Source organism: Amblyomma americanum, chromosome 1 (genome assembly GCF_052857255.1).
Source record: "Amblyomma americanum isolate KBUSLIRL-KWMA chromosome 1, ASM5285725v1, whole genome shotgun sequence".
In the NCBI taxonomy this organism is placed as follows: domain Eukaryota; kingdom Metazoa; phylum Arthropoda; class Arachnida; order Ixodida; family Ixodidae; genus Amblyomma; species Amblyomma americanum.
In genome coordinates this window covers 74,467,077-74,482,642 of record NC_135497.1, presented here as the reverse complement: position 1 = coordinate 74,482,642, position 15,566 = coordinate 74,467,077, and positions in this window count along the sequence as shown.

Below are 15,566 nucleotides of genomic sequence, written 5' to 3'. Positions count from 1 at the left end.
GTAACACTTTGCATACAAAAAATAATGATAGGAAAGTAACAATATCACCACACATCTGAACAAACAGTCAATAAATAAGTGCAAAAAACACAGAGGCGAACGCGTTGTAACTTGAAAAAAAAAATATATATATATATGTGTGCGTAATCAGTTAAGTAATTTCGGCAGTTGAAATCGCAGCATCTGGTCACCATATTTTGTGCGGTTACACGGAACCTCCCAAGTCTCGTGATAGCGAGTGTCCCAAACATTTCTGTTTAGTGTTAGACTCGATATAATTTCAAGAGTTTTGTTTTTCTTTCTGATACCTGTTTGATAACGCTTTCTGAGAGTATGGTGATAAAGTTCAGGAAGCGGCACTAATTTTAACTCCCTGAATAGTGGTTCGGAATGAGCAAGGTATGGGACATTCATGATCGCTCGAACAGCCTTCTTTTGTATTATATGTAACTGATTAATGTTTGATAAAGTGGTTGTCCCCCAGACTAAATAACAGTAGTTTATTATTGACATAAAAAGAGAGTTATATATAAAGCGTTTTACACATGTAGGGAGGCAATGTCTCAATTTAGAAAGTACTCCGGATACTCTGGATATTTTCCTAATGATTGTATCTACTTGCAGATCCCAAGACGTGTGCTGTTCAAAGAGCACTCCCAAACATTTGGCAACAGGCACAATTTCAATGACAAAGTTTTAAAATTGCAATTGGTAATGCAATTGGTACTGCATTTAGAAGGCCAGATTTTAAGCGCTATTATTCTAACTCATGAGTCACAACAGTGATGCACATCATATTTGCCATCAATAATAAAATATAGTGCAACTTACGTCTGAACGAAAAAATGGTTGGAACAGCGTTTGACTTTAGCAGCTTCCTTCCATCCGCGCGGTGATTCTCGTAGCAGTTGTCTTCGAAATGGGCCTGCATAAGAAAATTAATTCAGGCGTCCAGTATGTAGTACAAACAGAAAGAAATGCCCCTTTTGAAAGATACACAAGTTCTGGCACTGCTCCAGCGATGTTAAGGAGTCGCGCACACTCGGCAGCTGCATTTATCAAATCCTAAAAGTCAGACTAATAATGGCTGCGCACAAGGGAAATAGCCGGCACTGCACAATAACTGCGCCAACGTTAGAAATGCCAGATAGAAGCAACAAGTTCTTAGCGAAGCTACTATATACGAAAGCTCACATTCACGGGAGTTTTACCAAAAGTAACTAATTCCTGGCTTCGTCCTTGGAACAGCCTTGGAACAAATAAAAACTCTACAAAACTATTGTCAAAGTTTCTGACGCTTCTGACGCATGTCTCTTGATGCGTTTGCTTTTAGGGCCATTTGAAAAATTAATCAAGAACCTGTCGGCTCTAAGCTAACCGACTACAAGCAAGCAGTCTGTTATTGCATAAATGCCGAGTGCTTCTGCAACGCTTCACTGTATATAACTAATATTACCGTTAGTTGTGTTTATTAGCCTGTGCACAGAAATACAAAATCCATGTCCACACCTGCGAGTTATGAAAATGATTTTCCGCCACTCATCTGCTGTATAATTCCTCCTTATATATGTTTCATAAAAGATGTAGTCACGTAGCGTGCGTAGTTACAGCCTTTCCAGGAACACTAACACAACTTCCAGCGCACATATTAAATGTAAACCTGCAGCGACAGACATAACTACAAAAAATCGCAACCGTCCAAATAATCACTGTACTTACATTGCATATGCGCGAAGAGTTTGCAGGCTGCCATTTGTCCCGCTTTATCTTCACCGTCCAGAGGAGCCTTCTTTTAGGGTCTCTTGGGAATGAAAACATTCTCCAGCCATTTCTGGAGTGGTTTGAGCACAGTGGCACGCAACAGCCAGGCATCTTGCGAGTTTTGAAACCGAAGAAAACTGCGACGGGCGGACGCGCGACCACGCACGTGCAACCGGCCCGTGGGGAAGCGAGGAGTGGGCTCAAATATGGCTGCCCTCTTCCGCGGCGGCGGCACTGACCCTGTCAAAGGATGGCTCCACCCTGCACGGAGCGGCGGAGAGGGCGCGCGCATCGAGGCACCCTACTGTAGGCTGGGGCTGAACGGACATTACCGCGCAGCACCGGAAGCTAGGAGCGCATTGCGGCATCCGGTTGTCCAAACAGGGGAAACCGAACACTAAGCGTCATTGCATGAACATTGCGGTGGTGCGCTGAAACTCCGCTTCGGAAGCGGCACTCGTCGGAGTAAGACGCGGCAACTTCAAAAAGTGTCGACCTCAAAATCTCGGCCTCACTGAATGAAGACCTCACTCAACCTCAAACTCACGCCTGAGGTTGAGGTATGATTTGCTGACCTAACTCAAAATTTCGAGCCGTCGCCGACCTCACCTCACCCTCACCTCACGACGTGAGGTTGAGGTCGTTTTGAGGTTGAGGTCGACCTCGTGAAGTCGAAAACTCATGAGGTTGCCCCATTTCTTTTTCATTTCATTTCTCCATTCTGCCTGCTATCCTTTATTTCCGCTGCCCCAGCTCAGGTGCTTCAGTATCGATGGCAGATGCCGGGGCTAGCAAAAATCTTTTCCTTCCTTTTTACTATTATTTTTAATAAAACCACTACCACCACCATGAGGTTGCCCACCTCTGCTTCTTTCACCTTCGCTTCGTGGCGTCATGGTTGTATCCGGAGGAAAAACGCTAAGGTGCCCGTGTGCTGTGCGATGTCAGTGCACGTTTAAGATCCCCATGTGGTCAAAATTATTCCGGAGCCCTCCACTACGGCACCTATTTCTTCCTTTCTTCTTACACTCCCTCCTTTATCCCTTCCCTTACGGGGCGGTTCAGGTGTCCAACGAGATATGAGACAGATACTGCGCCATTTCCTTTCCTCAAAAAACAATTATTATTATTATCATTTCTACTCTGATATATTACGTGATGAAAAGGTTAAATTTTACAGGCCCCATGCCTCGCTTTATGAGCCTTGTGAAGATTCAAAATTATAATAGATACGAACTGTTTGAAGACTTTACGATGTCTTCAGGACCGGTTGAACATCTTGCCAAGGTTGTTTCTAGTCTTCTGAAAGATGACACAGTGTTCAATGAGGACGCTGCTCACATGTGTCTCTCCGTTGGGTGTCGCGGTGGTGCGGCTCGGAGCTGGTTCGTGACGTCACGGAGGCGAGGCGCACTATCGCCGGCGGAAATGAGGACTTGCTGATGGCCAGACGCAAAGAACTGGCCGGGCAGACGTAGCATCGTGCCGAGACAAGTTCCGCAGCGCTGCAGCAGATGTCCGCCTTGAACACCGAGCGTATGCCCAAGAGCCCGATGGGCAAAGCTTCCACTCAAGAGTGCTGCTCACTTGCCATGAGTGCTGCTTTCAGCTGCCGGTGAAATCTCTCAACTATTCCGTTGCTCATCGGGTGGTTGGCCGTAGTCCTGATGCGCGAGGTGCCGACGAGCTTCGTCAGACTGGCGAACGACGCAGTCTCAAGTTGGCTTCCTCTGTCCGTTGTAATGGGGAAAACTTCTCGACAGCTCTGATCTTGCCTGGGTGAGGCTGAATGCTGGAGCTTGAAACAAAATGGCCGAAAGAGGTCAGCTTCAGGACACCGAGCTCGCACTTTCAATTCAATTCAATTCTGTATTTTTCCTTCTTGAGAGAAGGAGATATGACTAAGAGCCTTGACAGCGGCTTGACTTGGGTCCTGCCCCCTTATAAATTGGCACACATACTGCAGATACGGCTCTCGTACAAGTGTATAAGTGGTAAAAAAACAAAAAGATAAAAAAACAAAGAATAAGTTTTACATGTTAAATTAGTCACTAAGCACACATCAAGAAATGAAACACTTGTCCGTGTTTGCTAAGATGTGATGCTCAACCGGGCGCTGAAACGTCGATCACTGACGCGTCCATGCTCGTGCGGTGAACTGCATGCGGTGAGTAGGTCGTCGAGGTATGCTTGACAGAAGTCGAGGCCGCAAAAAACGCCGTTGATATAGCGCTGGAATGCCTGTCCGAGTTTCGCAGGCCGAAAGACGTGCGTAAGAACTCGAACAGGCCGAAGGGTGGTGCTATTGCCGTCTTCGAGATGTCTTCTGGAGCCATGGGGATCTGATGGCAGGCCTGTACGAAGTCGACTTTGGAGAAAATCGTTGCACCATGTAGGCTGGCTGTGACATTGGGAGGTACCGGATAGCGATCAGGAACGGTTGCTCAATTAAGGGCGCGAAATTCCCCGCAGGGTCGCCAGTCTCCTGGCGTACACTTCGGCACTATGTGCAGTGGTGACTCCCAAGGACTGTATGCCGAGCTCGACCATATGGTCAAATTCCCGTCGTGCTAGTTGCAGCTTTTGTGGGGACAGGCAGAGTGGGCGTGCGTAGATTGGTGAGCCTGTTGTGACAGTGTGGTGGCATACGTTGTGTCTGATGGCCGTGCCGGCTTGTGGTGACCGCGTTGGCGGAGAATGCCGGTGAATTGGGTAGCGCCCGGCGGTGCCACTATGAGCGTGAGAGTGAGGGGCAGATGCTTGGATGGCTTCCCACGCACTGCTGCTTGTGAGAGGGGATCATGTGAACGCCGGTTGCGTGAATCGACAGCCCGGAGTTGCGCAAAAGGTCCGCTCCCAGGAAATTTTGTGTCAGCCACGACAAAAATCCACCGAAACGCCCTCTTGAGTCCCAGGTCCAGCGACAGAGAGAGTTGCCCGTTCGTCGGTATTGTCATATTGCTGACAGCTTGCAACGATGATGCACATGGTTGTTTGCGATCGACTGGCAACGCCGGCGCTTCACTCACTTTCGCCCCTGTGTCGACCAGGAAACGTGTGCCCCGCTCCCGACTGGTCGGGAAGGAAACCGAGGGGCGACTGTCCGGCGAGGCGGGGGCACTGATCGCCTTCAGAGCCGGCCCGGGCCGTTTCCCTAATTTTCACAGGGCGACATGCAGTTCCGTGCAGCATTGCCAGACTTGCGGTCGTACCAGCACACTGCGTTGTTTTGGTTTGTGGTGCGGTACGCTGCCATGGACGCTGGTTGCCGCTTGATTGCAGCGGTGAAGTCGGCGAGGAAGAAATTCCAACTCGCATCTCTAGCAGGGAGTTGGCGGTCGGTGCATCTGCGTGTGCTGACGCGACTGTCGGCGTGGCGACCGCCATGAGTTTTTCAGCGAGCTCGGTCACCTTGCTAAGATCCGTCTCGCCGGACGCAGTCAGGTCTATTCGCACGTTTGCGAGGAGTCTCTGCAGGAATAGTTCCCGCACTAAGCGGCTGTCGACGCTTGCCGTGCTGAAGTTGCTGCATGTGGCGCAACAGTTGGCTAGGCCGGCGGTCGCCCAGTCTGCAGGCCTACCGTAGTAGCTACTGGACACTCTCCGGCTCTCAAGGGGCGACACGGCGGATCAGTGCCTCTTTGAGCGTTTGGCAGGAGTTCTCTGCGGGTGGCGCAAGAAGTTGGTCCCGCACCTCGATGGCCGTCAAAGCGATGCAGTCATGTGTACATGACTGCATTGTCGCTCGTTTGGAAACTATTGGACGCGGGGTTTTCTCAAGAATTGAAATGGAAAAGCCTCTACGTCAACCGTGGTATCAGTGTTCAATCTGTACAGTGGTAACGACGACGACGGAAGGTGAGCCGCTGTCACTGCTGGCTCGGTTATCTTTTGTATTTAGGTGACACCAAAGGCGTTCGCAATGTGCGTCGCTAGCCTCTTCGCAACAGTCGGGTGACTGCACTAAAGGTTCTGTACAGAAGTGACCACGTTTTATAGAAGTGGGCTTCAGTTCTGCTCCGAAAGGAATGCCACGGTTTGAGGCAGGGTACTTTGTTACACAATAATCAGGCCAATGTCGCAATTGCTGTAGATTAGTTTTCCAAGTACGAGTGGGAAATCGGCATTGCGATCATCTATTTGAATTTTCCTGCAGATTCCAATGCTGAAATGAAGAGCTCTTCAACTGACACTGAGGCTTTTCCCAGATTACAATAAGAAAAAATGATGCGTTCATAGGGAGACGGAGACTTCCGCAAGGAGGGCGTTGCAAGGTATCTTCTGTTCTCGGACGACCTAATCCTGGACCTCAAAAGAAGACTTAAAGCGTTTTGGAGAAAATGCTTCGTGACGAGCATTTTCCACAGAATCACGATTTCTCCATTCTCCCTGCTGTCCTTTATTTCCGCTGCCCCAGCTCAGGTGCTTCAGTATGAATGGCAGATGCCGGGGCTAGCAAAAATCTTTTCCTTCCTTTTTACTATTATTTTTAATAAAACCACTACCACCACCACCACGTCACATGACACGCGGTTAGCACGGACGTCTCCAAAAACAAATGGATGTTTTAATTCTGATCATGCACCAGTAAATAGTCGATGTAAAATTATTTACGGCATTGCGCCAGATGATGCTGAATGGCTGTGGAAGCTGATACGCTCAAAAGGAAACGAAGCCCAACTCGGAGTCATTCGAGCGCGCGAGACAGTTTGGGAACATTCGCAACGGAGGAGGTGCCCATTAAGAGTGCAAGTGCAATGAACGAGAATAAAAGAACAAGGCTTTTAATTGGTATCTCTCATTGAGAGCCTACGTGCACGCGGTCTCGTTCAGACCTGTGAAGCTTTGCCTGCTGGGCTGTCGTGAAACATAGGGATCGTGATTTTCCGCCCTGACTTTTTAGCCTTGCAAAGAAACCTTAGCGCAGCCGCCGCGGTGGCTGAGTGGTCATGGCGCTCGGCTGCTGGCCCTAAAAACGCGGGCTCGATCCCGGCCGCGGCGGTCGAATTTCGATGGAGGCGAAATTCTAGAGGCCCGTGTACTGTGCGATGTCAGTGCACGTTAAAGAACCCCAGGTGGTAGAAATTTCCGGAGCCCTTCACTACGGCATCCCTCATAGCCGGAGTCTCTTTGGGACGTTAAACCCCCATAAACCAAACCAAACCAATGAAATTAACCTTAGCCTCCTGGTAGCTACCTTGTAGTTTTGAAAGTCTGCAGTCTTTTTTGCTTACTCCTTGCCAACTTCCGAGCCCGATGTCGTGGTGCTTCGGCCTTCATTTAACGCCAGTCTACGGTTGACTTTCAGCGAGTAGGAGGCAAAGCATGTCACGCGCGGCCAGGATTTCGTGTTTTCAGGACGACGGAGGGCCAAGGGAGAGGGCAAGCACGGATAGCCCCATGCAGTCACGTCTTGGTGAGCCCGAGTGACCTTTATCAGCGTGCGCTACTCTGAAAGGAATATCAGATTCAAGTCGTCCCGTCTCGTCAGCAGCGAAAAAGGAAGCCGAGGAAGTTTTCCACAGCAGGAAATAGACTCAGATGGTTGCACTTCGTGTTCTTCGTGATGGCAATAAACGGCGAAAAAAGAGGCTAGCTCAGGCGTCGACAATTGTAAATCCTTTGACGCGACCCTTTTAGGGCCGTGGGCCAGGAACAACTACATGTTGTTTCTAGGTTAAAAGAACTCGCTTTTTTTTACAAAGGGTTAAGACCACCTATGGCTATAGGCAGGGTTAGCCTGACAGAGACACAGAGGCAGTCACTGTCCCTGAGGACCTAGCCCTAAGGTTTAGAGATACTGATAATAATTAATATTATTAGGTTTGGGGAAAGGTAATGGCGTAGTATCGGTCTCATATATCGCTGGACACCTGAACCGCGCCGTAAGGGAAGGGATAAAGGAGGGAGTGAAAGAAGAAAGTGGTGCCGTAGTGGAGGGATCCGGAATAATTTCGACCACCTGGGGATCATTAACACGCGCTGACATCCTACAGCACACGGGCGCGTTAGCGTCTTGCCTCCACGAAATCGCAGCCACCGCGGTCCGGTTCGAACCCGGCAACTATGGATCGGTAGCCGAGCGCCCTAACCACTAAGCCACCGCGCGATGGGTAGACAACAATTTTCGTGTGAATGAATCTGTGGTGAATTAACACAAAGCGATTGGTGGCTTAAAAGCAGTGTGGTGACATACGTTTAGAACCGTAGGATTAAATATGTGTTTGGAAAAAATTGCTAATTTATAGACCAATTTATAAAACCGTTAAAGAAATACAACGAAAAAAAGTTGAGCATGACAGCAACTGCCACCCCCCCCCCCTTCATACGGAATACACCTATCGTCCATCCAACCATCCCTCCAGTGCCTTTCAGCCAGTCGCGTAAAAAATAGATTTTGGGGAAAGGAAATGGCGCAGTAGTTCTCTCATATCTCGGTGGACACCCGAACCGCGCTGCAAGGGCACTGAGGAAGGAGAGTGCGCAAGAAAGAAAGAAAAACATGCCGTAATGTAGATCTCCGGGGCATCGCACAGCACACGGGCGTATTTACTTCCCGCTTCCATCGAAACGCGGTCGCCGATGCCGGTTTCGAACCCGGTAACTCCGGCTCAGTAGCCGAGCTCTCTAACCACTGAGCCAGCACGGCGGGCTCGCATAGAGTTTCTGATGCGGCTTGCCATTGTGCCATCGGCGGAGTAATATGTAGCAATAGGCGGAGGGATATCCTAAAATGTGCGTTTTGCTCACAACAAAGCGCGACGGCGTCCAACAGATCACACGAAAACATGTAGATCCATGGATGTCGCGGGATTGCAAAACTGGGGAGTGGGGCAGACATAGGACCTTCGATAAAGGGGAACCGTGACCGCAAACGCGCCACGGGGAAAGAAGCGAGGCCTGCGCTTCGGATCAGGTTGTCGGGCGCATCACCCCGCGGCAGGAGACGAGGAGAAAACATACTCCGATTTTTTCGGGCTTGTTTTTTTCTGTGATATATTCTCTGAGCCGCAAATATGTAGCGTTTTTATGAAACTGTTACTTATGTCATGGATAAAAAAGTAATATAAATTACCTTGGCTGTCTTCACGGCTTTCACTTACCAAACGCAAGGTGCTGAGGTTGTCTCTCGCGAAAGTAAGATTCCTCGCGAATTTTTATCTACTGGACTTAATTTGCGGCTATATTGTCTGCAAATGAAACTATTTATTCACAGAAATAAAAAAGAAAATAAAAGCGAAAAACAAGTTTTCCAGAACGCTCTTTAGATCACCTTAGGAGCGTCAGTCGACGCAGTTCGTTTATGTTGGCCAAGCTCCGTGTAATCATCGAAATTATTAAAGCAAAAGTTTTGCTGGTCGCGAACTTCCGATTTCGCCGTGGCAGTGCTCCGAGGAGGCACATGACTTCACAACGCGCGCCTCGCCGCGGATATTAACGCGACTGCGTAAATGAGCTCATGTCGCAGAAAAGCGGGTGTCGTCGGCGGCGTTGGCCGAGCGAAAAATGACGCATCTCAGTGGACATCTGAACGGCGCCGTAAGGGACGGGATTTTCCTTCCCTTACGGCGGGGTACGGATGTCCTGCGAGAATTGTGAGACAGGCGGCAGTTCCTTTCCTTAAAACTGATTTTCATTTCATTTACCCGCCACGGTGGCTCAGTGGTCAGGGCGCTCGGCTATTGGTCCGCAGTTCCCGGATTCTAACCCGACCGCGGCGGCTGCGTTTTTATGGAGGAAAAACGCTAAGGCGCCCGTGTGCCGTGCGATGTCAGTGCACGTTAAAGATCCCCAGGTGGTCGAAATTATTCCGGAGCCCTCCACTACGGCACCTCTTTCTTCCTTTCTTATTTCACTCCCTCCTTTATTCCTTCCCTTACGGCGCGGATCAGGTGTCCGCCGATATATGAGACAGATACTACGCCATTTCCTTTCCCCCAAGACCAATGATTATTATTATCTTCCCCTTTACCTTTTGCTCTAGCATAAACATTTAAGTAAACGCACGCTATATAAAGCGAATCATATGAATGTACGTGAGCTAACTTGAGTACGGCTGAGGAAACTGCGACTAATGACAAACCGTCATTTCCTTACATTGTCAGACGGGCCACGCGTCCCGCCGAACGGGCGATGGCTGCAGCACGCTGTCGCGTATCACTCTTAAACCCGAAGCTTAAGCGTTCTCCAAATTTTTCTCTCTCTCTCGCTCCCTAGTCACTGCTGCGCATGCGACGCTAGAAGCACCGAGCCACAGGTGTACCGCCGCTGTGCAGCGCAGCGCTTTTCCTGAAAATAATAACAATAATAATAATTGGTTTCTGGGGAAGGAAATATGGCAGTATCTGTCTCATATATCGGTGGACACGTGAACCGCTCTGTAAGGGACGGGATAAAGGAGGGAGTGAAAGAAGAAAGGAAGAAAGGTGCCGTAGTGGAGGGCTCCGGAATAATTTCGACCACCTGGGGATCTTTAACGTGCACTGACATCGCACAGCACACGGGCGCCTTAGCGTTTTTCCTCCATAAAAGGGAGCCGCCGCGGTCGGGTTCGAACCCGGGAACTCCGGATCAGTAGTCGAGCGCCCTGACAACTGATCCACCGCTCAGTTTTCTCTTTCTTCTTTCCCTCCCTCCTTTATCTCTTCCTTTACGGCGCGGTTCGGGTGTCCACCGAGATATATGAGACTGTTACTGTGCCATTTCCTTTCCTCAAAAACCAAAGAAAACAAGTGACCCGACGGCGTTCATGGAGTTCATTGGCGTTGACAACTTTGCAAAGGTCGTTCATTTTCACGAAATGACCCGCGCACAACCGGCTCCGTGGGTAAGTGGAGACCTCAATCTTGCTTTCATGTACGTTGCGTTGGTGTCCAACTGCAAAAGCCTGCTTTGATTGCGTTCGGCATACTGGATAGTTAGGGCGCCCTCCCTGCCACGTACCCTTTGAGGTGGCATGCAGCTAATGGTTTACCGCGAGAGATTTATCACCAAATGAACGTGCGGCCTATAGCTATTGCTGCAGTGCCGCATGTCAGCCACAACACTCTCAGCTCTAATGAACTCAGGCCGTATCTCTCTCTCTCTCTCTCTCTCACCACAGCTACATGTATCGAAGCATGAATGAGGCGTCCGCATATGCAGGGAGCCAGTTGTGCGCCCTTCCTTTGCTCAAAGCCATCGCCGTCTAGAACAGTGTCAACGCTAACGCCAGTGAACGCCGACATCTTTCGATTTGTATATCCTGAATTAGCTGAGTTAATCCACATTTTTATTCCGGAGCCCTCCACTACGACACTCACTCTCTTACTTCCTTCTCTCAATCCCTCCTTTAGCTCTTCCCTTACGGCGCGGTTCAGATGTCCGCCGAAATGTGAGACAGATACTGCGGCATTTCCTTTCCCCCAAAACCAATTTTCCAACCCGACCGCGGCGGTTGCGTTACGTTGGAAGCGAAACGCTAAGGCACCGGTGTGCTGTGCGATGTCAGTGGACATTAAAGATCCCCAGGTGGACGAAATAATTCCGAGCCCTCCACTACGGCGCCTCTTACTTCGTTCTCTCAGTCCCTCCTTTATCCCTTCCCTTATGCCGTGGTTCAGATAAAGATGTTGTTCTTAGCGTAAATTTTAAGTCGATAAACCCAGTCCGTATTTAAAGTGTACAACTGTAACTTACACTGCGTTATCAGTTGGTTTAATGCATTTCAGTGGGATGTCGCTTTCTCAGCGTTCGTTGCGAATATCTTGGGGGTGGGGAGATAGTGCCAGAACTGCAGCTGGTTTGGTTAACGCCTTTTGTAATCCTACCAGATCCGCACAGGTACCGCAATAATCAATGCATCCTATTATTGATTCATACATACAAACCAAGCTTACCAGATGGTAAACAACAAATAGTTAAAGGAATATGTCGCACTGAAAGGTCACTCCGAATGTGCAGGAGTCGCGGAAACCTTAGCGGCCGAGTGACAGCACAGATTGTTCGAATTGTACACACACACACACACACACACACACACACACACACACACACACACACACACACACACACACACACACACACACACACACACACACACACACACACACACACACACACACACACACACACACACACACACACACACACACACACACACACACACACACACACACACACACACACACACACACACACACACACACACACACACACACACACACACACACACACACACACACACACACACACACACACACACACACACACACACACACACACACACACACACACACACACACACACACACACACACACACACACACACACACACACACACACACACACACACACACACACACACACACACACACACACACACACACACACACACACACACACACACACACACACACACACACACACACACACACACACACACACACACACACACACACACACACACACACACACACACACACACACACACACACACACACACACACACACACACACACACACACACACACACACACACACACACACACACACACACACACACACACACACACACACACACACACACACACACACACACACACACACACACACACACACACACACACACACACACACACACACACACACACACACACACACACACACACACACACACACACACACACACACACACACACACACACACACACACACACACACACACACACACACACACACACACACACACACACACACACACACACACACACACAGCCGTCCACTTCCGCCTCCCATTTATGCCTCTTTCGTGCAGTAGTATTGAATTAAAAATGGCCGTATTGGCTAAACAGATGTCTGCAGTTCCTTGACTATTTTTATTGCATCCACTAGAAGCAGCGTCCCAAAGCAGGAATCTTGCATCAAAATTATTTAATGTCTGCCATCGTAATAATAATAATAATAATTGTTTTTTGGGGGGGAAAGGAAATGGCGCAGAGGGAGTGAAAGAAGAAAGGAAGAGATAGGGGCCGTAGTGGAGGGCTCCGGAATTATTTCGACCACCTGGGGATCGTTAACGGGCACTGATATCGCACAGCGCACGGGCGCCTTAGCGTTTTTCCTCCATAAAAACGCAGCCGCCGCGGTCGGGTTCGAACCCGGGAACTCCGGATCAGTATCTGCCATCTTAGAACGCTGCTCAAAGGCCGGCGCCTTCGAATTTACGCCGCGTGAACCACGTTGCGAAAAAACAAAACAAAAAATAAGTGTACCAACCAGCGGCCGCGCTGCTTTCCACAATCGCTGTGTTCGCCGAGTTCAAGTGGAGGGCACATACTGCGCATGTGAGAGAAGATCCAGCAAATGCACAGAGCGTTGAACGCTCCCTTGTAAATTCTTGTTTGAAATAACGTCTCATATCTACCACAGTCTGAAACGCCGAAGGATCTATGTTTTTGAGCGGAAGGCTGCGATTTGTACTGCGCTCTTTCTGCGCATGCTCCGCACTCAGCGCGCGAAACATCAGCGCGCGAAGGTGCTCTTTCATTCGGAACTCGCAGCTCGGCCTGTGTGGAACCTTTCGCGTCTCTTCATTTTTTATAACACGCTTTACTCGGATTGGGATAACAAGCTTGCGGTAAGTACACCTTTTGGATTTGGTTGACGTATCGTGTATTCTCTCTGTCCTGCTAGCCTGTTAATCGTTCCTGATATATTTATTATTTTGGCCCCAAGAAATTTGAAGAGTTCTGGAAAAAAAAGAAAAACTTGCGCGCGCAACGGACGCACCGGTCTATGTGTGTAAAATTTTTGCAGTAAAAACGTAGTTCTTAAGATGAATTTGAATATTTAACCTCCCGTAATGTCGTTATTGAAACTGGTTACTTTTGCCGCGTGTTTCTCGCAACATTTGCGCCGGTTGCAGTGTTAGAGAACTGGCACGCCGGCCCATGTGGTTCTCAGCGTTCGTGTGTACATATGTTTGATTCCTTGTTTCACTAAATTAAGTGTTACTGCTGGCTCTGAAGGCGTTCAGGGAGTCTCTGGTGTGCAGTGTCTCCTTTTGTTGTTGTTTTTGAGCAGCGGTCAGGTTTTATCAAAATTGTGGTTGCAGTGGACTCCTTATCTGGAGCGCGTTCTTTGTTAGGAGCCCCTTCTAGATGTTCTGAAGGTCGCAAAAGACGCAGCGGTCTATGAGTGTTCATTTTTTTGCAGTAAAAACGCTGTTCTTAAGATGAATTTGAATATTTAACCTCCCGTAATGTCGTTATTGAAACTGGTTACATTTGCCGCGTGTTTCTCGCAACATTTGCGCCGGTTGCAGTGTTAGAGAACTGGCACGCCGGCCCATGTGGTTCTCAGCGTTCGTGTGTACATATGTTTGATTCCTTGTTTCACTAAATTAAGTGTTACTGCTGGCTCTGAAGGCGTTCAGGGAGTCTCTGGTGTGCAGTGTCTCCTTTTGTTGTTGTTTTTGAGCAGCGGTCAGGTTTTATCAAAATTGTGGTTGCAGTGGACTCCTTATCTGGAGCGCGTTCTTTGTTAGGAGCCCCTTCTAGATGTTCTGAAGGTCGCAAAAGACGCAGCGGTCTATGAGTGTTCATTTTTTTGCAGTAAAAACGCTGTTCTTAAGATGAATTTGAATATTTAACCTCCCGTAATGTCGTTATTGAAACTGGTTACTTTTGCCGCGTGTTTCTCGCAACATTTGCGCCGGTTGCAGTGTTAGAGAACTGGCACGCCGGCCCATGTGGTTCTCAGCGTTCGTGTGTACATATGTTTGATTCCTTGTTTCACTAAATTAAGTGTTACTGCTGGCTCTGAAGGCGTTCAGGGAGTCTCTGGTGTGCAGTGTCTCCTTTTGTTGTTGTTTTTGAGCAGCGGTCAGGTTTTATCAAAATTGTGGTTGCAGTGGACTCCTTATCTGGAGCGCGTTCTTTGTTAGGAGCCCCTTCTAGATGTTCTGAAGGTCGCAAAAGACGCAGCGGTCTATGAGTGTTCATTTTTTTGCAGTAAAAACGCTGTTCTTAAGATGAATTTGAATATTTAACCTCCCGTAATGTCGTTATTGAAACTGGTTACTTTTGCCGCGTGTTTCTCGCAACATTTGCGCCGGTTGCAGTGTTAGAGAACTGGCACGCCGGCCCATGTGGTTCTCAGCGTTCGTGTGTACATATGTTTGATTCCTTGTTTCACTAAATTAAGTGTTACTGCTGGCTCTGAAGGCGTTCAGGGAGTCTCTGGTGTGCAGTGTCTCCTTTTGTTGTTGTTTTTGAGCAGCGGTCAGGTTTTATTAAAATTGTGGTTGCAGTGGACTCCTTATCTGGAGCGCGTTCTTTGTTAGGAGCCCCTTCTAGATGTTCTGAAGGTCGCAAAAGACGCAGCGGTCTATGAGTGTTCATTTTTTTGCAGTAAAAACGCTGTTCTTAAGATGAATTTGAATATTTAACCTCCCGTAATGTCGTTATTGAAACTGGTTACTTTTGCCGCGTGTTTCTCGCAACATTTGCGCCGGTTGCAGTGTTAGAGAACTGGCACGCCGGCCCATGTGGTTCTCAGCGTTCGTGTGTACATATGTTTGATTCCTTGTTTCACTAAATTAAGTGTTACTGCTGGCTCTGAAGGCGTTCAGGGAGTCTCTGGTGTGCAGTGTCTCATTTTGTTGTTGTTTTTGAGCAGCGGTCAGGTTTTATTAAAATTGTGGTTGCAGTGGACTCCTTATCTGGAGCGCGTTCTTTGTTAGGAGCCCCTTCTAGATGTTCTGAAGGTCGCAAAAGACGCAGCGGTCTATGAGTGTTCATTTTTTTCCAGTAAAAACGCTGTTC